This window comes from Mus caroli, unplaced genomic scaffold (assembly GCF_978045245.1).
Source record: "Mus caroli unplaced genomic scaffold, Mus_caroli_1 scaffold_8, whole genome shotgun sequence".
Classification (NCBI taxonomy): domain Eukaryota; kingdom Metazoa; phylum Chordata; class Mammalia; order Rodentia; family Muridae; genus Mus; species Mus caroli.
Window position 1 is genome coordinate 108,103,559 of NW_028227263.1, and position 26,225 is coordinate 108,129,783.

The 26,225-nt window shown below is 41.2% G+C and overlaps 2 pseudogenes; both read left to right on the forward strand.

Annotated features, from left to right (window-relative positions):
* The window catches only part of LOC147003313 (uncharacterized), a 169,623-nt pseudogene that overhangs the window by 86,048 nt on the left and 57,350 nt on the right, over nucleotides 1-26,225 (forward strand).
* On the forward strand, nucleotides 9,649-13,123 carry LOC147003317 (uncharacterized protein C2orf78 homolog; annotated as a pseudogene).

The following is a 26,225-nucleotide window of genomic DNA, read 5'->3' on the forward strand; positions in this document are numbered from 1 at the left end:
GGTGAAGAAAGAAAATGGGGAAACAACAATCTTCACAATAGTCGCAAATAACATATAAAACATCCTGGGGTAACTCTAACAATACAAGTAAAAGATTTTTATGACAAGAATGTCAAGTCTCTCAAGAAAGAAATTGAAGAGTCCTCAGAAAATGGAGAGATCTCCCATGCTCATGGGTTGGTAGGATTAACATAGTAAAAATGAACTTACTACTAAAAGCAATCTACAGATTCTATACAATCCCCATCAAAATCCCAACATGATTCTTAAAAGGCATGGAAAGACCAAGTCTCAATTTCATATGGAAAAAGAAAAAAAGTCCATGATTGTGAAAACAATAAAAGAACTTCTTAGGTAATCACCCTTCCTGACCTCAAGATGTGCTACAGAGAAATAGTGATAAAAATTGAATGGTATTGGTACAGAGACAGGCAGGTTGATCAAGAAAAGAGAATTGAAAGACTCAGAAATAAAACTACACACCTATGGACACTTGATCTTTGACAAAAAAGCCAAAAAATACAATGGTAAAAAGAAAGCATCTTCAATAAATGGTGCTCGTATAACTGGCAGTTGGTATGTAGAAAAATAAAAATGGACCCATATTTGTCACCTTGTACAAAGCTTAAGTCCAAGGATCAAGGACCTCAACATAAAACCAGATACACTGAATCTAAAAGAAGAGGAAGTGGGAAAGAAGCTCAAAGTCATTGGCACAGAGGGAACTTTACTAAACACAACTCCAATGGATCATGCTCTAAGATCAAGAATTGATACATGGGAAATTATGATACTGAAAAGCTTCTGTGAGGCAAAGGACATAGTTAATAGGACAAATTGGCAACTTATAGATTGGGGGAAAATCTTCACTATTCTCACATCTGATAGAGGGTTAATATTCAAAATATATAAAGAATTTTAGAATCTAATCCCTCCAAAAAACCCAAACAACCCAATCAAAAAAAATGGGGTATAGAACGAAACAGAGAATTCACAACAGGAATCTCGAATGGCTGAGAGACACTTAAAGAAATGTTTAAAGTCCTTAGTGATCAGGGAAATGCAAATCAAAACAACCCTGAGATTCCACCTCACACCAGTCAAAATGGCTAAGATAAAAAGCTCAGGTGACAGCAGATGCTGGTGAGGATGTGGAGAAAGAAAACTCCTGTATTGCTGGTGGGATTGCACGCTGGTAAAACCACTCTGGAAATCAGTCTGATGGTTCCTCAGAAAACTGGACATGCTACTACCTGAGGACCCAACTATACCACTCCTAGGCATACACCCAGAAGATGCTGCAATGTGTAATAAGGTGGGACTTGAAAGAGGGAAGGGACAAGGGGCCATGAAGGAAGGAAGAAAGGAAGGAAGGAAGGAAGGAAGGAAGGAAGGAAGGAAGGAAGGAAGGAAGGAAGGAAGGAAGACTAGTACAGCTTATATCAAATATTGACCCCCACATACTAATAGTGGGGTGTTCAATTCCCCACTCATCACTACACAAGTCACCCAGACAAAAACTAAACAGAGAAATGTTGGAGATAGCAAATATAATAAAAGAAATGGATCCAACATATATTTATGTCACATTTCACCAAAACACAAAAGGATATAATTTCTTCTCTGTACCTCATGGAATATTTTCCAAACTTAACCACATACTCTGACTCAGAGCAACTCAAAGAACCCCATGTATCCCATCAGACTGCCACAGATTAAAGTTAGATATAAACAACGGAAACAACAGAGAACTTAAAAACTCAGGGAAAGTCAACACCTCTCAACTGAATGAAAAAATTCATCAAAACAGGAAGAAAGAAATGTAGCAGGAATGACAGGACTGCTCCTATGTAACACTAGGGGCTCTGAAGCTCAAACGCCATCTCCTGCAGGAGGATGAAATCAAGGACTGTCTGTGACAACAGCATTCCTTCAGGAGGACCTAATTGAGGACTTCCTGAGAGCACAAGGATTTCTGGGGCAAATAATGCCAGGCAATCAGGAACTGCTGTTTAGAATAGATACTTTCTTTGGACCAAAGGGGGCTAGGGTGGAGGGTATTAAAGGAGCTTGCAGCAGTGCTCAGATGAACTTGCTGCAGCATTTCTCATCTTCTCCTGGAGTCTGTGTTGTTGAATCTGTGCCAATCGTCCCGAAACCCCAAGAGCAGGTAGGGTCTGTCAGAGAGCTGTCCAGATCACAGGCCACATCTGGCGCCCAACGTGGTGGTCGATGGACTACTACATTATTCTCATTTTGTGGCTGCTTGCAAACCTCCTTTTTCTGGTGGCTCGTTCTTGCCTGTTGCTGCAAGGACTGTGCTCTTGGTTTGGCCTGATCTGCTCTTCTCGCTGTGCTGTTGTTGTGCTCCCTTCAGTTGCTTCTTCAGTGAGTTGTACCCTTAGTGTTTTATGTTGTGGGTTCTGTGAAGGTGAGAGCTTGGACCTCATTTCTGTCTTCTTTGTCTTTTCTTTCCACCCAAGTAATCTCGCTTTTGTTCTCAGTTCTGTTCAAGAGTGAGCATGAGGTAAGCATGCAACTAGCCTGAGGCCAGCATGAGGTGAGCATGAGGCGAGCATGAGGCGAGTGTGAGGTGAGCGTGCAGTAAGCTTTGCAGTAGCCATCTTTTTGTTTTTCTTCATTTTTGAGTGAGCATGCTGTGACAAGCATGTAGCCAGCATACAGTGAGTATGCAGTGGCCATTTTTGTCCTTCTTTGTCTTTGGATGGTCTTACTGCGGTGACATCTTTTTTGCTTCTTTGTCTTTAAATGGTTTTTCACTTTTGGTCTGGATTTGTCGTGGTATCTGACATAGGGACTGGTTTTCCATGTTTTGGTACCAGGGATTGGCTCCCAAATGCCTTTTCCTTCCTTGGGTACACCATCCAGGCATAAGGCCCGTGAGCTACACCTGAGTCCCCTGGTTAGTACACCATGGCTTTCATCACTTCTTCTGTCATATTTGTCACATATGTTCATCATTTGTTTCTTTTGTGCTTGTCATCATGGGTTCTCTCCCTCTACCACCAATGAACCCCAGATTGGGGCTCTGAAAACTCTTCTGGTTACTTGTGGTCTAAAGCTTAAGACTTACAACCTGGACCAATTTTGGGAGGAGGCTGCCATATTGTCTGCTTGGATATCTCTGGAGAACATGTGGGACCCTGGCTTCCTTGATTCGGGTTCTCTTCCTTGCCCATAAGCATGAGGTACAATCTGGGATTATCCCTCCTTTGTTCTTTGTCCCCATCCTTCTTAGATTCATCACTAGTCTTAAGAATTCTTCCCAGAGGAAGCAATGGCTGCCGATAGCAAACACTGCCAGGATCAGGATAATATTCACATTTTCATTACTGATCCCATCCGACTTTCTCGAGCAAACAGGTTGATTTTAGCAGCAAGGATGAGGGTGCCTCTGCTCCAGCTCTCTAGCTGTCAGGATTCAAGCCATTCCCTAGCGCTACTGCCCAAGGTCCCTCACTCACTAGTCCTTCCACTCTGGTCCCATTAGAAATACCCCCAGCTTACCAATGGCGTGATTCATGGGGACTTTCATGGTAATTTAATTTATTGTACCATGTTAGGCGTGGAACTTCATGATGCCCTTACTGATTACAAATCCCCAAAGGATCCCCCAAGCATATCACATCCACCCCTGCCTTGCTGTTCAAGGGTCGCTCAAATGACCACTTTCATGGGACTTCCTATCCCTTGGGAGCATTGCCAGCCTGCACTAGGTATAAAATTTGCTGGGGACTATGCAATATTGTCATCTAACCTCACACTTGGTATGTGGAGGTTTATCTTACATGATGCTTCCAATATTACTCCCTATGTTAAGAGGAATCCCACTAGATTCAGATATGATCCCATTATGAGCAATTAGGATTTACATAGCCCCTCTAATTGTCTTGATTTATGCTTCCTTAGTCTCTTAAAAGCTTTCTTTAATGGGACATATTTTCAATTAAAATGGTTGGTGAAAATGTGGACTGGGGCAACCCCACTGAATGTTATCGTTGGCAATGAGGTTGGCTGGAAAGACACCCCAGTCTGTGTCTGACACCCCTTTTACATTCTGGCCATTAATAGCTCCATTGTCAGAGACAGCCTTGACTACTTTAATGAGAAATATCTCCTGACTGCCTGTTGGATGGGGTATTCAACAATAGCTATCCTGATGAGGGAACAAGCCACTATTTGGATGCATGTGGTAAATACCACCCACTTTCATGCCATCACTCTGATGACCCAGACTCACTTATAACTGCTATACCAGGAAAAGTGGGATTTTTGTATTACAGCTGCCATCATTGCAGCCATCATTGCAGGCATTTTTGGGGCGACAATGGTTGCTGTTGCTTTGTCCCAGAGAGCCACTATAGCAGAGACTATCAATGCTGTAGTCTCTAAATCAGCTGAGGCACTGCAGGCATAGGAGGTACTAAATCAACATCTTTATCAAGCCATCCACATTTTACAACAACATATTGACTTACTGGCAGAAGAGTTGGCCCTTGTTAGGGACATGTCTCTATTGGCATGTGACCCCATATTTCACACAATCTGCCTAACCCCTTACCAGGTACATAATACCACTGAAGTCCAAAAACAGTTGGGTCAATATCTTAAAGTTACTTGGTCAAATAAATTCCTTAACTATTCTGTGCAATAAGGGAGAACATAGCCAACTTCAATATGACCAGGGTATTTGTGCTTTCACTTGATGCTGGATTTCGGGAAAAGTGTGAGACAATAGCTGTTTGACCCCTCATGGATAGCCACTTATGCTATGGTGGGAGGAATGGTGCAATAATAATTATTTTAAGTGTCTCACACAGCATATCTACAGACAGCATTCAATAAATAAGGTGAACTTCCAGGTACTGATGGCTCCCAAAAATCCTGATTGCACACCACCTTCCCCCAAGGAAGTGATCAAAGCATGAATGGCAGAGATCCATGAGACCATCATGTAGGCTGTTCCTCATCTCCCCCTTGTATGACATGGCTCTGGAGTGATATCACTTTGAGGGCTGGAACTCAATCCTGGAAAATAGGACAACCTAAGACAGGCACAGTCCAGTATGCAGGGAATCCTCTGAGGTAGGGTCAGTAATGTCAAGGCAGTGGCACCTCAGCTCCCACTAGGCTGTCAAAAATCTAAAAACAAAAGCGTGATATGTATCAGGAATGGCAAGACTGCCTCTATGTAAATGCTGGGGTCCATGCAGCTGCAAAAGCCATCTCCTGCAGGAGGACCTAATTGAGGACTGCCTGTGGCACCAGCATTCCTGCAGGAAGACCCAATTAAGGACTACCTGAGAGAGTAAACACTGCTAGTACAAATAATGTCAGGCAATCAGGTACTGCTGTTTGGAACTAATACTTTCTTGGGACCAAAGGGGGCATGGGTGGAGGGTACTAAAAGAGCTTACAGCAGTGCTCAGATGAGCTTGCTGCAGCATTTCTCATCTTCTCCTGGAGTCTTTGTTGTTGGATCTGTGCCAATCGCCCCCAACCCCTAATAGCAGTTAGAGTTGGATGGAGAGCTGTCCAGGGCACAGGCAACAAAGAAAGATATTAAAGGGTTAGTAGAATTCAAGGAAGAAAAAATGAAGACATACCATCCCCAATCTTGTGGAAGACAATTCAAACCAGTAAAACCAAAAGAGGAAAATCTCTCTCTCTCTTTCTCTCTCTCTCTCTCTCTCTCTCTCTCTCTCTCTCTCTCTCTCTCACACACACACACACACATACACACACACAGAGACAGAGACACAGAGAGAGTGACAGGGAAAGAGACAGACACTACAACAACCAGCACCAAAATAACATGAAGAAGCAATCATTGGTTATTAATATCCCTCAACATCAATGGAGCTGATTCCCCAGTAGAAAGAAACAGGGTAACAGAGTGGATGCATAGACAGGATGGACCATTCTGTTGTATAAATGAAACAGGCCTTAGCAACAAAAATGGACATTACCTCAGTGTAAAGGGTTGAAAACAATTTTTCAATCAAACAGACCCAAGAAATGAGCTGGAGAGCCATTCTAGCTTCTGATAAAGTAGACTTTCAATCAAAATTAATCAAAAGATACAGGGAAGGGTGCTTCATACTCATCCAAAAAATACAATTCTGAAAATACATGCACCAAATGTAAGGGCATTTAAAGTCATAAAGGAAACATTGCTAAAGCTTAAATCACACCACCACACAATAATAGTGAGGGACTTCCACACCCCACTCTTAACAATTAAAAGGTTATCAGGAAAACAAAGTTAACAGAGAATAATGAAGCTTACAGGTTATGAATCATGTGGACCTAACAGATAATTACAGAACATTTTACCCCAATACAAAACAATGTACCTTATTTTCAGCACCTCATGGATCCTTCTCCAAAACTGACAACATAGTTAGTCATAAAGCAAACCTTTGTCAACAGATAAAGAATATTGAAATAATCCCTTATATCATATTAGATCTCCGTGCATTAAAGCTGGATTACAACAAGAAAAGAAACGACAGACAGCCTACAAACTCATAGAAACTGAACAACTTTCTACTCAGTGACCCCTGGGATAGGAAGAATTAACAAAAACATTAATGGGTTCCTAAAATTCAATGAATATGAAGGCACAACATAACCAAGAGGAAAGCTATAGCACCAAGTGCTCTCAAAGTGAAAGAGACTTGTAGCAGGGAGGACTACCTGTGAAAGGACAATCATACCAATCTACTGACAAAACATCTGTCCCAAAATTTGTCCTGCGTACAAAAAGTATAGGGACAAAGATGGAGCAGAGAGAAGGAATGGCCAGTCTATGATTGAACCAACTTGAAATCCATGCTATGAGGAACAACCAGTCCCCAATGAAGAGAGAGAGAGAGAGAGAGAGAGAGAGAGAGAGAGAGAGAGAGAGAGAGAGAGAGAGAGAGAGAGAGAAGGGACTGAAGGAGTTGAAGACTTTTGCAACCCCATAGGAAGAACATGAATACCAACCAACCAGACACCCCAGAACTCCCAGGGACTAAGCCATCAACAAAGGAGTACACATGGGTCCAGATGCATATGTAGCAGAGGATGGCCTTGTCATGCATAAATGGAAGGAGAGGTCCTTTGTCCTATGAAGGCTTGATAGATGCCCCAGTGCAAAGGAATCAGAAACAAAAACAATAATTCAAAGAAGCAACAAAACCAACAGCTGGATCCTTGAGAAAAACTGCAAATGAACAAACCATTAGCCAAACTAACTAAAAGGCAGAGAGACAATAACCAAATTAGCAAAATCCAAAGGGGAGAACATATCAACAGAGACTTAGGAAATCCAAAGTATCACTATGTCTTTCTCAAAACATGTACTCCACAAAACTGGAAAATCTAAATGAAATGGACAATTTTCGGGAATGCTTCCACTTACCAAAGTTAAATTAAGACCAGGTAAACAATCTGAACAGTCTTATAATCCCTACAATAATAGAAGCAGTCAATAAAATCTCCTAATCACAAAAAGTCGAGGCCCAGATGGTTTTAGTGCAGAATTACTCCAGACTTTCAAGAAAGACCTAACATTAATATGCATCACCTATTTCAGAAAATAGAAACAGAAGGAACATTGCTAAACCCTTTCTATGGGGCCACAGTCATCCTGATACTAAATCACACAAGGATTCAACAAAGAAGAATAATTTCAGGTCAATTTCTCTTATGAACATTGATGCAAAATACTCAATAAAATACTAGCAAACCAAATCCGAGCACACACAAAAACATCATCCAACATGTTCAAGTTGGCTTCATCTCAGGAATACGGGATTGTTCAATATACATAAAATCATCAATATCATCTACTATATAAACAAAAAGAAAGAAATACAAATGTTTGAGCATCTTAGTAGATGTTGACACAACCTTTGATTTATGACTCCTTTCCTCCCATCAGTTAAGCATGTTCAACTTGGAAATAACAGATTTGCTTCATCTCAGTATATTTTAATTGGTTCTATTTGGTTCCTGTCTATTGGAAGCTTGTTATTTTCTACTGAAAGACAGAAAGGGAATAGATACTTATGACTGGATAGCCAAGAGAAAGTAGAACAAGGGAAGCTAAATTCGGGATATAGGCTATGAAAAAATAAGTTATTTTCTTTTTTATACAACATTAATTTACTTATATACATAAGTACACTGACACTATCTTCAGACACACAAGAAAAAGGCATTGGATCCCATTACAGATGGGTGTGAACCACCTTGTGGTTGCTGGGAATTGAACTCAGGATCTCTGCTTGAACACTGAGCCACTCTCCAGTCCACAATCCTTTTCCAACAAAAGGAAAAGTAAATAAACAAATGTGCAAAAATTTAAAACAATGCACAATAGTTATAAGATGACAAAATAAAATGCAAATCACACCCTATTATCTTTCTCTTTTCCCCTCTCTTTCAGTCTCCTTTTTCCTTTTCCCATACTTCTCTCTATCCCTCTCATCTCAGACTGGTCCATCCAGTCCTGGTGATGGTCTACTCATTTTAGGTGTTGCAATAGGACTGTACTGTCTAGTTTTGTGTCAACTTGACACAGCTGGAGTTATCACAGGGAAAGGAGCTTCAGTTGAGGAAATGCCTCCATGAGATACATGTGTAAGGCATTTTCTCAATTAGTGATCAAGGGGGGAAGGCTCTCTGTGGGTGGGACCATCTCTGGGCTGGTAGCCTTGAGTTCTATAAGAGAGCAGGCTGTGCAAGCCAGGGGAAGCAAGCCAGGAAGGAACATTCCTTCATGGCCTCTGCATCAGTTCCTGCTTCCTGACCTGCTTGAGTTCCAGTTCTAACTTCCTTGGTGATGAACAGCAGTATGGAAGTGTAAGCCCAATAAACCCTTTCCTCCCCAACTTGCTTCTAGGTCATGATGTTTGTGCAGGAATAGGAACCCTGACTAGGACAAGAACAATGTTAGTTTCTGAAATATAAACAACTGGGAGCCTACTTTCAGGCAGACATGCTCTTGGCAAATGTGGCACATTATCTGACAAGTGATGTGTCAGGAAGGAATCTCATTTCTGGTGACATATGATAATGGAAACTTAGTACTGAGATTTATCCAAACGCTACAAGACATTATACTATCTGCATAGATGAGCATCCCTACTGAGCTGGTCATACAGCTACATGCAACAGCACTAGCTCAGTGTGAAAGCTCCGGAGAAAAAGCTCTCATGTAATTGCTGGAGGACAGCTTAAGTGGCTCTAGTGTCATTTTAATAATCACTAATGGACACTGCCATGTGAGTTAGTGCTTTATGACTTAGTAGGAATATGAAGTATATGTGAATGCATACTAGACCCATTCTGTGAGCCATATTCTAAGAACACACAGGGGAGTCATAGAAATTAGAGATATAACACAAAACAAAATGAGGAAAGATAGATTTCAGTACATTTCCTCAAAATGCTAAACACATTCCTATCTGTGGAAATACACTGAGATAGGGAAAGAGTTTGTCTTTTACTCACAAATAAGTTAAAATACCCACATTGCATTTTTCATATAAGACAGCACTCTGTACCAGCTAATACATTCTTTGTTTTTCCAGCTGTTCCACTCACTCTCTCTTTAGATGGGTCTCAGAAACAAGCATGGCAGAGAATGCTCAAAGCCCAAAATACTACAGAAACTGTTGCAAGGAGGAGGAAGTTACAGTAACTGCCACTCCTTTCATACAGGGACAAAGACAGAAGGCAGCCAGATTAGGTAGTGTACAACCATGATACTAAAAACAAGGAACCGGAGACAAAAAGAATCTCCGAGAGTTTGAAGCCCGAGGAGCATTCACAGTAAATTCCAGAACAACTTGAGCTACAGAGGCAAACGTATCTCAGGTAAATGAAAGAGGAGAGTAAAATTCCAGAGGTAATAGAATATTGACAGGAGAACAGCAACAAATGCTGAAAGAGGGGATGCATGCAGCCCTTCTGTTGTTTACTTGTAAGGGCAGAACCCACTTTACACACATGTGCTTAGTGAAATGAAGACTACTGTTTCTAAATGTTCACAGGGATATCACCCACTAGTGTAGGGATGCAGGGTCAAGTTGGTTCAAGGATCAAAGGCTCGAAAGAGTGGATAAAAATAAGAGAGATGGACGGTCCAATATGTACCAGAACAGTGGGAAAAAGGTCCTCTAGAGAAGAAACCAGAAAAGAAGAGATGGCATTCATAATTTCTTACAAGGTGCATTTAATGTCCTCAGCTCTACATTCCAACACCTTCACCATGTTGGTCCTTTATTCCTTCCTTTGGGCGTCGTTTGTATTCACAGCAATAAAACTGTAAGACAGTGAGCACTGATGTGGTGCAATCTGTTGGAATGTGATACATGATACACACATCATAAATAGCCTCATCAATGACCCTTATAAGAGTCACTGCCATGATCTCCTAGGCTAAAGGTCCTGGAAAGGGGGTCAGATATGCCAAGATTACTTTTCTTCATTAGCACATACACGGGCTTTCATGGCTGCTGTTGGTCTTCTGGTATCTTGTTCACCCACTCTTATCAGATTCTTATGTAGCTCATAATCTGCCCTTAAAATTGGCTATTGCTTGATTGATTATATCACTCTTCCAACCACCCTATCACCACTGAGAATCCTGGGGTTACCTGTTACCAGTGAGCATTGTCTGATATGGAACACACTGCATGCTTTGGTCGGCAGATCAGACAAAGGTGACCATCTACCTGCTCCATTCTCCTGTGGATTACTGTTACTCCCACAACCACCAACTGTGCCAGATAGGAATCAAACTTTAAAACACTGTGCCATATAGGAATCAAACTTTAAAAAAGCTTTGATCACATCTTTCCTTAGTTTTTGTATATGTTTAAATCTTGTCTACCTGTGGAACACAGCTTCTTTGTGCTCTCAGAAAACACTTCCCAGAAGATTTTACCTCAATGATTCTGGTCTCTTCTTAATCTCTGCTAATTTCATAGCTCCAGCTAACCAGCATCAATTGTCCCAGTAGTCTCCTTTCTCCCCAAAGCTGCCAGAAATGACCAAAGCTGCTGAATTCTGCTGCTTCCTGGGGCTGGAGCTTGCCCCTCCCCAAGTTGTGATATTACATTATCACCAGCTTTCTTTTTTCAGACTCTTTCTGTCCTGGAACTTTCTCTGTAGACTTTCTTTGAACTCAGAGACCTGCATGACTGTCTCATGGGATTAAAGGTGTGTGCCACCACACCTGGATCTAAACTTAGCTGAGCATACTGCAAAGTCCCACTCTCTTAATCTGCTATCTCCTAGAACACAGGATAAGGCTCCATCTCACTTCCTTGTGCCCCTTTAATACTTGAACCATAATTTTATATTTTTCCTTCCTCAGCTTGCTAAACTTGTTTAAAATGCACTCCATAGGACTTGACCAGAGAACAAAGTCTATGATGGGCATTTCTGAGACTTGCTTTGTCAATTAAATTAATCTGAGTCTTTTCACCTTAGCCGAGGCACACTTTTCAGACAAGTTACAAAAAATAGCCACATTCTTTACCAAAATATCACAGAGCAGTCTCTAGGTCATATACTGAAAATCTCCACTGAAACCTCATGGGCCAGGTCTAAAAATTCAAGTCATTCTCAGTAACAAAGTCTTCCATATTCCAACTAGGATAGCCCACTAAGCCCCATTTAAAATATTCCACTGCTTCCCAAATCCAGGTCCCAAAATTCACAGTCTTCCAAACAAAATCATGGTCAAGCCTATAAAAGCAATATCCCACTCCTGATACCAACTTCTGGCCTAGTTAGGGTTCTACTGCTGGGAACAGACACCATGACTAAGGCAACTCTTCTAAAGACAACATTTAATTGGGGCTGGCTTACAGGTTCAGAGGTTCAGTCTATTATTATCAAGGTGGGGGCAGGACAGCATCTAGGCAGGCATGATGCACTTAGAGCCGAGAGTTCTACATCTTCACCTGAAGGCTCCTAGTGGAATACAGACTTTCAAGCACCTGGGGTGAGGGTCTTAAGCCCACATCCACAGTGACATATCTACTCCAATAAGGCCATACCTCCTAATAATGCCACTCCCTGGCGCAATCATATATAACCATCATGGGCGGCTAGAAAACTGAAAAATAGTCTTAGATAATCGCAGACAGTACAAACTGAATTCCTTGACTGTCCTTGCCTCTGAGATGTGGAAATGGAGAAGTCCCTGGGATTGCCACCTTCAAGCCAGACACTGTTGTCTGCTGCAGAGTTTAGAACAGTCCAACATCCTTTCCCAGGTTTACCAGATGAAGACCTAACCTGTCAATGGGGACAGGTTATTAACAGCCCGTACCCATTGTCCTTCAGAAATCTTGGCCTTGCCTTAAGATCCAGGACTGGAACCAAGAGAGAATGAAAACATGCTTGAGATGAAAGCTGAGCTGTCAATGCCATGGGAGGCCTATGAGGGCAAAAAGAAAACCAAGACCCATGGCTTCTCCCTTTAGCACACTGTAACATGCTGAAGGTTCTTCACCTCAGATACTGGGAGCCTAAGGTAGAAGTCAGCTTCTCGAAATGCCAGCTTGGGAGCAATCAGGCTGCATCTAGAAGAGGTAGGGGTGATACAGAACAAGATGGGATTTAGCATCAATTTTGAGAACATCACTACAGTGGAGGCAGATATTCACATTTCCCAACTGGTCAATACCCTCACAGACATAAACCAGAAACAGTCCCATGAAAACTGGAGACTCATCAGTGGTCACTCTGGCAAAGTGAGGAAGAATGACCTTAAAGCCTCCAAGGTGCTTCATGGAGCCCCTCACGTCAAAATCCAGCACCTGGATCTGGTAAATGGGGAGGGGGCTGTGGGACTTAGGGCAGGTGAGATGGCTATCGACAACATCACACTGCACCTGAAAGGTAAACTTCCCAAAGAAATGCCCGGAAGGCACAGTAGAGTTAGAGGAAAGGGGCAAGAAACACCAAGTGGACCAGAGAACAACTCCAGGAAAACAATGATATTTAAGCAGTCAAGGAACTGAGTCAAAAAAGAATAGAATTCCACCATCCCCAAAACCAACATCCACCTGAGCTCAGCCACAACAACTTTTAAAAGCCTCAAATCCCCCTTGGCAAGCATATGCTGGACTCCATGCAGGTCTTTCACCCACTGGGGAAGAAGAGTAAGAAGAAAACGGGCATCTCCTCTTTCAGGGGGTCTCTGAATGTTCATTAGTCACAAAGATCCTAGGCCAGGACCAGCTATGCCAGCCTTGATGGTGCACACTGCAGAACATCATCTCATACTTCATTCCAGAGGGAGCTTTTTTCTGCTACCAAAAACAAGGTGTCATCAGCTTCCAGTCCTCAAACCTGAAAAAAAGTTCAGCATCCTTCATCATCAGGGAAATGCAAATCAAAACAACCCTGAGATTCCATCTCACACCAGTCAGAATGGCTAAGATTAAAAATTCAGGTGACAGCAGATGCTGGTGAGGATGTGGAGAAAGAGGAACACTCCTCCATTTTTGGTGGGATTGCAAGCTTGTACAACCACTCTGGAAGTCAGTCTGGCAGTCCCTCAGAAAATTGGACATAGTACTACCGGAGGATCCAGCAATACCTGTCCTGGGCCTATATCCAGCAGATGTTCTAACCGGTAAGAAGGACACATGCTCCACTATGTTCATAGCAGCCTTATTTATAATAGCCAGAAGCTGGAAAGAACCCAGATGCCCCTCAACAGAGGAATGGATAAGGAAAATGTGGTACATTTACACAATGGAGTACTACTCAGCTATAAAAGGAATGAATTTATGAAATTCCTAGGCAAATGGATGGACCTGGAGGGCATCATCCTGAGTGAGGTAACACAATCACAAAAGAACTCAAATGATATGTACTCACTGATAAGTGGATATTAGCCCAGAAACTTAGTATAGCAAGATATAAGATACAATTTGCAAAGCACATGAAACTGAAATAGAACGAAGACCAAAGTGTGGACACTTTGCCCCTTCTTAGAATTGGAAACAATCACCCATGGAAGGAGTTACAGAGACAAAGTTTGGAGCTGAGACAAAAGGATGGACCATCTAGAGACTGCCATATCCAGGGATCCATCCCATAATTAGCCTCCAAATGATGACACCATTGCATACACTAGCAAGCATTTGTTGAAAGGACCCTGCTATAGCTGTCTCTTGTGAGACTAGGCCGGGGCCTAGCAAACACATAAGTGGATGCTCACAGTCAGCTATTGGATGGATCACAGGGCCCACAATGGAGGAGCTAGAGAAAGTATCCAAGGAGATAAAGAGATCTGCAAACCTGTAGGTGCAACATTATGAACTAACCCCGGAGCTCTTGACTCTAGCTGCATATGTATCAAAAGATGGACTAGTTGGCCATCACTGGAAAGAGAGGCCCATTGGACATGCAAACTTTATATGCCCCAGTACAGGGGAATGCCAGGGCCAAAAAATGGGAATGGGTGTGTAGGGAAGTGGCGGTGATGGTGGGGGGGACTTTTGGGATAGCATTGGAAATGTAATTGAGGAAAATACATAATAAAAAATATTTTAAAAAAGGAAAGAAATCTGAAGCTTTAGTAATTTAGAAAATTGAACATCGAAAATGAAAGAAAATGAACATTGGGCCTTGTCACCAAGGACAGGGATATCCACAGAAATTGCAAAGCACAAGATAGAAGAAGGAATAGCTGGGTCTCCTGAATTAGTGAGCAATGGTGGAACTCCGACAAGGAGTGATCTCTAATAACAGAAAGTTTGATCCAGAAATATTGGGGAAAATGGGAAGATATATGTATGGTAGATGGATAAAAGGGTTTAGACCCTGCACAGGAACTGTTGTATTAGGGAACTGACCTTCCTGGAAAGACCAGAACACACTGATTTGAACCCCTGGCATCCCCTGCCTAAGGAAATTAGGGTACAAATTCTAATAGATTGAATTCAGTCTTGTGAGGAAGCCCTGGGGGAAGCTGCCAGAGGAATTAACATTGCACATGGAAAAGAATTTGAAAAGCGGCAGGGTTGGCTGACACTCGCCAGCTACCCACAACACCCGCCACAGGATCTTAAGACTTCTGGTGAGTGGAACACAGCTTCTGCTCCAAAACAATTGTGCGCGGGACCTGAGACTGCATTAGTTAGGGAAGCAGAAACTGGCCTGAGTAGGGCCACAGGCCTCATCCGGCCGGACCAGCACCGGGGTAGCTAGAGCGCAGGGTCTGCTGACACCCGCCAGCTACCCATGACCTCCGCCACAGGATTTTGAGACTGCTGGTGAGTGGAACACAGCTTCTGCTCCAGTCCAATCACACGGGACCTGAGACTGCTTTGGTTGGGGTGGCAGAAATCCGGCCTACGTAGGGCCACAAGCCTCTTCCGGTCAGAAAAGCACCAGGGTAGCTAGGGTGCAGGGTCGGCTGAAACTCGCCAGCTACCCACAACACCCGCCACAGGATCTTAAGACTTCTGGTGAGTGGAACACAGCTTCTGCTCCAATCCAATTGCACGCGGGACCTGAGACTGCATTAGTTAGGGAAGCAGAAACCGGCCTGAGTAGGGCCACAGGCCTCATCCAGCCGGACCAGCACCGGGGTAGCTAGAGCGCAGGGTCTGCTGACACCCGCCAGCTACCCACGACCTCCGCCACAGGATTTTGAGACTGCTGGTGAGTGGAACACAGCTTCTGCTCCAATCTTTAAACAGTGACAACGACAACAACTAACCCCAGAGATTACCAGATGGCGAAAGGTAAACGTAATAATCTTACTAACAGAAACCAAGACCACTCACCATCATCAGAACCCAGCACTCCCACTTCGCCCAGTCCAGGGTACCCCAACACACTGGAAAAGCTAGACACGGATCTAAAAGCATATCTCCTGATGATGGTAGAGGACTTCAAGAAGGACTTTAATAACACACTTAAAGAAATACAGGAGAACACTGCTAAACAGGTAGAAGACATTAAAGAGGAAGCACAAAAATCCCTTAAAGAATTGCAGGAGAACACTGCTAAAGAGTTACAAATCCTTAAAGAAAAACAGGATAACATAATCAAACAGGTAGAAGTCCTTAATGAAAAACAGGAAAACACATCCAAACAGATGATGGAAATGAACAAAACCATACTAGACCTAAAAAGGGAAGTAGACACAATAAAGAAAACCCAAAATGAGGCAACACTGGAGATAGAAACCCTAGGAAAGAAATCTGGAACCATAGATACCAGCATCAGCAACAGAATACAAGAGATGGAAGAGAGAATCTCAGGTGCAGAAGATTCCATAGAGAACATCGGCACAACAATCAAGGAAAATGTAAAATGCAAAAAGATCCTAACTCAAAACATCCAAGAAATACAGGACACAATGAGAAGACCAAACCTACGGACAACAGGAGTGGATGAGAATGAAGATTTTCAACTCAAAGGACCAGCAAACATCTTCAACAAAATTATAGAAGAAAACTTCCCAAATCTAAAGAAAGAGATGCCCATGAACATACAAGAAGCCTACAGAACTCCAAATAGACTGGACCAAAAAAGAAATACCTCCCGACACATAATAATCAGAACAACAAATGCTCTAAATAAAGATAGAATACTAAAAGCAGTAAGAGAAAAAGGCCAAGTAACATATAAAGGCAAGCCTATCAGAATTACACCAGATTTTTCACCAGAGACTATGAAAGCCAGAAGATCCTGGACGGATGTTATACAGACACTAAAAGAACACAAATTCCAGCCCAGGCTACTATACCCAGCCAAACTCTCAATTAACATAGATGGAGAAACCAAAGTATTCCACGACAAAACCAAATTCACACATTATCTCTCCATGAATCCAGCCCTTCAAAGGATAATAACAGAAAAAAACCAATACAAGGACAGGAACCACGCCCTAGAAACAACACGAAGGTAATCCCTCAACAAACCTAAAAGAAGACAGCCACAAGAACAGAATGCCAACTTTAAAAACAAAAATAACAGGAAACAACAATTACTTTTCCTTAATATCTCTTAATATCAATGGACTCAACTCCCCGATAAAAAGACATAGACTAACAAACTGGCTACACAAACAAAACCCAACATTTTGCTGCTTATAGGAAACTCATCTCAGAGAAAAAGATAGACACTACCTCAGAATGAAAGGCTGGAAAACAATTTTCCAAGCAAATGGTATGAAGAAACTAGCTGGAGTAGCCATTTTAATATCTGATAAGATTGACTTCCAACCCAAAGTCATTAAAAAAGACAGGGAGGGACACTTCATACTCATCAAAGGTAAAATCCTCCAAGAGGAACTATCAATCCTGAATATCTATGCTCCAAATACAAAGGCAGCCACATTCATTTAAGAAACTTTAGTAAATCTCAAAGCACACATTGCACCTCATACAATAATAGTGGGAGACTTCAACACACCACTTTCACCAATGGACAGATCGTGGAAACAGAAACTAAACAGGGACACAGTGAAACTAACAGAGGTTATGAATCAAATGGATCTGGCAGATATCTACAGAACATTCTATCCTAAAACAAAAGGATATACCTTCTTCTCAGCACCTCATGGTACCTTCTCCAAAATTGACCACATAATTGGTCACAAAACAGGCCTCAACAGATACAAAAATATTGAAATTGTCCCATGCATCCTATCAGATCACCATGGACTAAGGCTGATCTTCAATAACAAAATAAATAATAGAAAGCCAACCTTCACGTGGAAACTGAACAACACTCTTCTCAATGATACCTTGGTCAAGGAAGGAATAAAGAAAGAAATTAAGGACTTTTTAGAGTTCAATGAAAATGAAGCCACAACATACCCAAGCTTATGGGACGCAATGAAAGCATTTCTAAGAGGAAAACTCATAGCTCTGAGTGCCTCCAAAAGGAAACTAGAGAGAGCACACATTAGCAGCTTGACAACATACCTAAAAGCACTAGAACAAAAGGAAGCAAATTCACCCAAGAGGAGTAGACGGCAGGAAATAATCAAACTCAGGGGCGAAATCAACCAAGTGGAAACAAGAAAAACTATTCAAAGAATCAACCAATCAAGGAGCTGGTTCTTTGAGAAAATCAACAAGATAGATAAACCCTTAGCCAGACTCACTAGAGGGCACAGGGAAAGCATCCTAATTAACAAAATCAGAAATGAAAAAGGAGACATAACAACAGATCCTGAAGACATCCAAAACACCATCAGATCCTTCTACCAAAGGCTATACTCAACAAAACTGGAGAACCTGGATGAAATGGAGAAGTTCCTAGACAGATACCAGGTACCAAAGTTGAATCAAGATCAGGTTAATGATCTAAACAGCCCTATATCCCCCAAAGAAATAGAAGCAGTCATTAATAGTCTCCCAACTAAAAAAAGCCCAGGACCAGATGGGTTTAGTGCAGAGTTCTATCAGACCTTCAAAGAAGATCTAATCCCAGTTCTTCACAAACTATTCCACAAAATAGAAACAGAAGGTACTCTACCCAACTCATTCTATGAAGCCACAATTACTCTGATACCTAAACCACAAAAAGACCCAACAAAGATGGAAAACTTCAGACCAATATCCCTTATGAATATTGATGCAAAAATCCTCAATAAAGTTCTTGCTAACCGAATCCAAAAACACATCAAAACAATCATCTATCCTGACCAAGTAGGTTTCATCCCAGGGATGCAGGGATGGTTCATTATACGGAAATCCATCAACGTAATCCAGTATATAAACAAACTCAAAGACAAAAACCACATGGTCATCTCGTTAGATGCGGAAAAAGCATTTGACAAGATCCAACACCCATTCATGATAAAAGTCTTGGAAAGATCAGGAATTCAAGGCCCATACCTAAACATGATAAAAGCAATCTACAGCAAACCAGAGGCCAACATCAAAGTAAATGGTGAGAAGCTTGAAGCAATCCCTCTAAAATCAGGGACAAGACAAGGCTGTCCACTTTCTCCATACCTATTCAACATAGTACTTGAAGTCCTAGCCAGAGCAATTCAACAACAAAAGGAGATCAAAGGGATACAAATTGGAAAAGATGAAGTCAAAATATCACTTTTTGCAGATGATATGATAGTATATATAAGTGACCCTAAAAATTCCACCAGAGAACTCCTAAGCCTGATAAACAGCTTCGGTGAAGTAGCTGGATATAAAATTAACTCAAACAAATCAATGGCCTTTCTCTACACAAAGAATAAACAGGCTGAGAAAGAAATTAGGGAAACAACACCCTTCTCAATAGTCACAAATAATATAAAATATCTTGGCGTGACTCTAACTAAGGAAGTGAAAGATCTGTATAATAAAAACTTCAAGTCTCTGAAGAAAGAAATTATAGACAATCTCAGAAGATGGAAAGATCTCCCACGCTCATGGATTGGCAGGATCAACATTGTAAAAATGGCTATCTTGCCAAAAGCAATCTACAGATTCAATGCAATCCCCATCAAAATTCCAACTCAATTCTTCAACGAATTAGAAAATGCAATCTGCAAATTCATCTGGAATAACAAAAAACCTAGGATAGCAAAAACTCTTCTCAAGGATAAAAGAACCTCTGGTGGAATCACCATGCCGGACCTAAAGCTTTACTACAGAGCAATTGTGATAAAAACTGCATGGTACTGGTATAGTGACAGACAAATAGACCAATGGAATAGAATTGAAGACCCAGAAATGAACCCACACACCTACGGTCAGTTGATCTTCGACAAGGGAGCTAAAAACATCCAGTGGAAGAAAGACAGCATTTTCAACAAATGGTGCTGGCACAACTGGTTGTTAACATGTAGAAGAATGAGAATCGATCCATTCCTATCTCCTTGTACTAAGGTCAAGTCTAAGTGGATCAAGGAACTTCACATAAAACCAGAGACACTGAAACTTATAGAGGAGAAAGTGGGGAAAAGCCTTGAAGATATGGGCACAGGGGAAAAATTCCTGAATAGAACAGTAATGGCTTGTGCTGTAAGATCGAGAATTGACAAGTGGGACCTCATGAAACTGCAAAGCTTCTGCAAGGCTAAAGACACCATCAATAAGACAAAAAAACCACCAACAGATTGGGAAAGGATCTTCACCTATCCTAAATCAGATAAGGGACTAATATCCAATATATATAAAGAACTCAAGAAGGTGGACTCCAGAAAGTCAAATAACCCCATTAAAAAATGGGGCTCAGAACTGAACAAAGAATTCTCACCTGAGGAATACCGAATGGCAGAGAAGCACCTGAAAAAATGTTCAACATCCTTAATCATCAGGGAAATGCAAATCAAAACAACCCTGAGATTCCACCTCACACCAGTCAGAATGGCTAAGATCAAAAATTCAGGTGACAGCAGATGCTGGCAAGGATGTGGAGAAAGAGGAACACTCCTCCATTGTTGGTGGGATTGCAAGCTTGTACAACCACTCTGTAAATCAGTCTGGCAGTTCCTCAGAAAATTGGACATAATACTACCGGAGGATCCAGAAATACCTCTCCTGGGCATATATCCAGAAGATGTCCCAACCGGTAAAAAGGACACATGCTCCACTATGTTCATAGCAGCCCTATTTATAATAGCCAGAAGCTGGAAAGAACCCAGATGTCCCTCAACAGAGGAATGGATACAGAAATTATGGTACATTTACACAATGGAGTACTACTCAGCTATTAAAAAGAATGAATTTATGAAATTCCTAGCCAAATGGATGGACCTCGAGGGCATCATCTTGAGCGAAGTAACACAATCACAAAAGAACTCACACAATATGTATTCACTGATAAGTGGATATTAGCCCAAAACTTAGGATACCCAAGATATAAGATACAATTTGCTAAACGCATGAAACTCAAGAAGAATGAAGACCAAAGTGTGGACACTGTGCCCCTTCTTAGAATTGGGAACAAAACACCCAGGGAAGGAGTTACAGAGACAAAGTTCGTAGCTTTGATGAAAGGATGGACCATTTAGAGACTGCCGTATCCAGGGATCTATCCCATAAGCAGCTTCTAAATGCTGACACCATTGCATACACTAGCAAGATTTTGCTGAAAGGACCCAAATATAGCTGTCTCTTGTGAGACGATGCCGGGGCCTAGGAAACACAGGAGTGGATGTTCACAGTCAGCTATTGGATGTATCACAGGGCTCCCAATGGAGAAGCTAGAGAAAGTACCCAAGGAGCTAAAGGGATCTGCAACCCTATTGTTGGAACAACAGGATGTACTAACCAGAACCCCGGAGCTCTTGTCTCTAGCTGCATATGTATCGAAAGATGGCCTAGTCGGCCATCACTGGAAAGAGAGGCCCATTGGACTTGCAAACTTTATATGCCCCAATATAGGGGTATGCCAGGGCCAAAAGAATGGGAATGGGTGGGTAGGGAAGTGGGGGGCGCTATGGGGGACTTTTGGGATAGCATTGGAAATGTAACTGAGGAAAATATGTAATAAAAATATTAAAAATTAAAAAAAATCAAAATTAAAGCAATATTAATCTCCATAGAAGGGAGAAATAAAGAAAAACCACATTGTTTTAAGGATACAGGGAGAAATAATGCTAATTGTTTAAGTTTTTTGAATATATATGGAAGAATAAAGAAATCCAGGCCTTTGGTTTCTTTTTTTTTTTTTTTTTTTCGAGACAGTGTTTCTCTGTATAGCTCTGGCTGTCCTGGAACTCACTTTGTAGACCAGGCTGGCCTCGAACTCAGAAATCCGCCTGCCTCTGCCTCCCGAGTGCTGGGATTAAAGGCGTGAGCCACCATGTCCGGCTGGCCTTTGGTTTCTAATGTAGAAAACAAAGGCAAGGAGATAAAGAGAAAGAAATAGTAACAATTGTTTGAAATTGTTTTAATTGTTTTGAGTTGTTTAAATTATCAAAATGAAGGTGGTTATAAGTTTGGTGGTATTTATAACATTACTATTACTTTGGGAGAAAGGTCAGAGTAGAGCAGGCCCTAAGAAAAATGAGACTGCTAAATTGCACCAATCCATGTCGGGATACCAGAAAACGATGAGCTATTTGGGAGAGGGGCTTTGTATTTGTTTAACAGGAAAGGAGAAATGGCTTCAGACTCCTTCCACACTAATATGGATCAAATATGATAGGGGCACATCTCCTGAAGATTTTGGCAACAGGCAGGAAAGACTTCAAAAAGACCAAACAGACATGAATGAAGATGTTTTACAGTTGTTGTTGATTGAACTAATTCATAAAAAAGACAGTTGTCTTTTACCTGCTCAAATAAGAAAGAATTTATCCTTAACTGATCTTTGCAGCTTGCATAACCCATACAAATATCTTTATACAACTAAAAATTTGGTTGTAAGATTAATATATTATTGAACGAAACACCAAAATAGAAATGAATCTTGGTTATTTGGCCCTTTTCATCTCCTTTCTTCTTGATATGTTTCTTCCATTTCCTCTCCTACCTCTTCTTATGTGGCTGAGCTCATGGTCATGAATGCTCATCTGGACACTCCCAAAGGTCCTTGCCTCTGTATACGTTCTCTTTTATCTCTTCCATCATTCCTAGGTAGAGTCATGTCCTTTCATTTTTCTCTTTTTCTTTTCTTTTAAATTTAATTTGATTTTTAATTTATGTTTCACACTCTGTATTCCATTCCCCAGACCCCCATCCACCTGAGAACTGTTCCACATCCTATATCTCCTCCCCACCCACCCCATCTCCATGTGGATGCCCCCACTCCCAACCCCACCTAACCTATAAACTGCCTGGGGCTTCCAGTCTCTTGAGGGTTAGGTGCATCATCTCTTAATGAACACAGACCTGGAAGACCTCCACTGTATGTGAGTTGGGGGCCTCATATCAGCTGGTGTATGCTGTCTATTTGGTGGTTCAGTGTTTGAGAGATCTCAGGGGTCCAGATTAATTGAGATTAATTAACATAATCCACTATATAAACAACTCAAAGAAAAAAATCACATGATCATCTCCTTACATGCAGAAAAGGCATTTGACAAAATACAAAACCTCTTCTTCATGTTAAAAGTATTGGAGAGATCAGGAATTCAAGGCCCATACCTAAACGTAATTTAAGCAATTTACTGCAAAACAACAGCCAATATCAAATTAAATGGAGACATACTTGAAGCAATCCCACTGCAGTCAGGGACAAGACAAGTATGCCCACTCTCCCCATAACTATTCAATATAGTACTCAAAGTGTTAGCTAGAACAATTGACACCAAAAGGAGATCAAGGGGGTACAAATTTATAAAGAAGAAATAAAGATATCACTATATGCAGGTGATATGATAGTATACATAATGGACCCAAAAATTCTACCAGACAACTTTTTGTTTTTAATTATTTTGTTCTTTACATACATTAAATCTGGACTACAGGTTCCCATACCTCCAATTCTCCCAGTTACCCTTCTACATTCCCCCTCTCCTAGTCAACTCCTCTTCCATTTACTGTCAACAACAACAACAACAACAACTACATAGCAGGTCTCACAGAGATAGGCATCAATAAACAATGCCATAACAATTTATAATAAAACTATTTGCAGCCATGTCAAGCCTGGACAAGGTAAGAGGAAAAGTAAGAGGAAAAGAATCCCAAGCACATACAACAAAGTCAGGGTTACCCCCTACTCCTGCTGTTGGGGGTGGGTCTCATAAGAGCACACAACAATTCCAGTCATATTTGGTTTATCCTGGGTCTCTCAGCTGACGAACCTCTGGTTCCTGGTCAACCACAGAGTGTGGGTAGTCATCCACATGCAACCATAACATATATGCAGAGTAACTAGCTCAGACCTATGCAGGTTCCTGATTGTGACTTCAGTCTCTATGAGCACCGATGAGCTCTGCTTAGTTGATTCTGTAGGTTGTGTTCTCATGGTGTCCTCTACCCTTTTGGGTCCTAGAATCCTGTCTTCTCATCTTCTTCAGGGTTTCCCTGGCATCCCTTTCTGTTTGGCTGTGGGTCTCTGCATCCAGTTAGCTCAGTTGCTGAACTATACTTCTTTGATGACAACTGGGCTGGGCAGAGTATCACTAGGAATTATTTCATTGAAAAAATTTCAAGTCCTATTTGGTTCTGCCTTGAGTCTCTTGGCTGACTCGCCTCTGGTTCCTGGGGATCCACACAATATCAGATGTGGACTCCCTCTCTTGACTTGGGCCACAAATTGAACCAGTCATTGGTTGGCCACTCCTAAAAGTTTGGTGCCTCTCTTAGCCCAGCACCGGCATGACAAACTGTTAGTTGAAGGTTTTGTGGTTGTGTTGATGTCCTAGTACCACTGATGGGAGCCTTACCTGATTGCAGAAGATGAACAGTTTCAGCTCCATACCCACTATGAAGATTTGAAAATAAGAGATTTTCTAGGATCACTCTCATGGATTCTGGGGAAATTCCACTGCACTAGGTTTCTACATAACCCTCTAAATGAATCCAGATTCCAGTTGCCTTCCCATTACTCTCTCCCCTCATTGCCCTGCTTGAGCCCTCCTTTTCTCATCTTCATGTGTCCATAGTCTTCTTTCCCAGAGATATCAATGCTGAGCAAGTGTCTTTGTAGTCAGATAGGGGATCCTTTGAGCATAGCAGGGCCTTGAGTTAAATCAACTTCCAACTTTCTGAGAAACCTCCATATTGATTTCTATAGTGACTGTGTAAGTTTGCACGCCCATCAGCAGTGGGGGAGTGTTCCCTTGCTCCATATCATTTCCTGCATTAGCTGTCACTTGTATTATTGATCTTAGCCATTTTGATAGGTAGAAGATGGAACCCTAAAGTAGTTTTGACTTGCATTTCCCTGATGGCTAAGGATGATGAACATTTCTTTTTAGTATTTCTCAGCCATTTGAGATTCTCACATCAAGAGTTCTCTGTTCAGATCTGTATCCAACTTTCATTGGGTTATCTGGCTTGTTGGTGTCTAATTTCTTGAGTTGTTTATATATTTTGGATATTAGTCCTCTCTTGGATATAAAGATGGCAAAGGACCTTTTCCATTCTGAAGGCTGCCTTTTTGTCCTGTTGATAGTGTCTTTTGGCTTACAGTGTGGTTCACTTTCAAGAGGGTCCAATTTAGTAATTGTTGATGTTAGTGCCTGAACTTTCAGTGTTCTGTTGAGGAAGTTGTCTCCTGTACAATGCTTTCAAATCTACTTTTAAATTTCACTTCTACCAGGTTATGTCTATCCCATTTTATGTTGAAGTTTTTGATCCACTTGGACTTTAGTTTGGGGCATGGTGATAGATATGGGTCTATTTGTGTTCTTCTCTATGCAGACATCCAGTTAGATGGGTACAATTTGTTGACGATCCTTTCTTTCGTCCATTTTCTTAGTCAAAAAATCAAGTGTCCTTAGGTGTGTACATTCATTTTATGGTCTTCTATTTGATTGCATTGATCAATCTGTCTGTTTCTATACCAATAACATGAAGTTTTCTTTTTTATTACTATAGCTCTGTGGCATAGCTTGAAATCAGGGGTTGTGATACTTTTAGATGTTCTTTTATTTTACAAAATTGTTTTAGCTAGTCTGGGATTTGTTTTTCCATATCATATTGAATATTATCTTTTCAAGGTCTGTACTATTGTATCATATCCAAATAACAAGACTTTGAATTCTTCATTTGGAATCCAGTTTGGATCCTCTTGATCTCTTTCAGTATCTTATTGCTCCAGTTACCACTTCAATTATGATGTAGAATAGATATGAAGGAAGTGCACAGCTTTGTCTTCTTCCTGATTTTAGTGGAATTATATTGTGTTTCTCTCCATTTAGTTTGAGGTTGGCTATTGACTTACTGTAAACTGCCTTTACTACATGGCAGTATGTTGCCTTTACCCTTAATTTCTCTGAAACTTTTATCACAAAGGAGGTTTGGGGACTGTCAAACACATTTTGGGCACTGAGAGAGATGAACACTTGTTTTTTTTTTTTTTCCAGTTTGTTTATATGGTGGATTATATTGATGGATTATTGTTTATTTAATCATCACTGCATCACTGGAAGGAAACCTGTGTGATCATGGTGGATGCTGTCTTCTTGGATTCAGGTTGCAAATATTTTATTGAGTACTTTTGCATCAATATTCATATGGGAAATTGGCCTGAAATTCTCTTCAGTGAGTCTTTGTGTGTTTTAGTTGGCAAGGTAGTTGTGGCATTTAGAATGA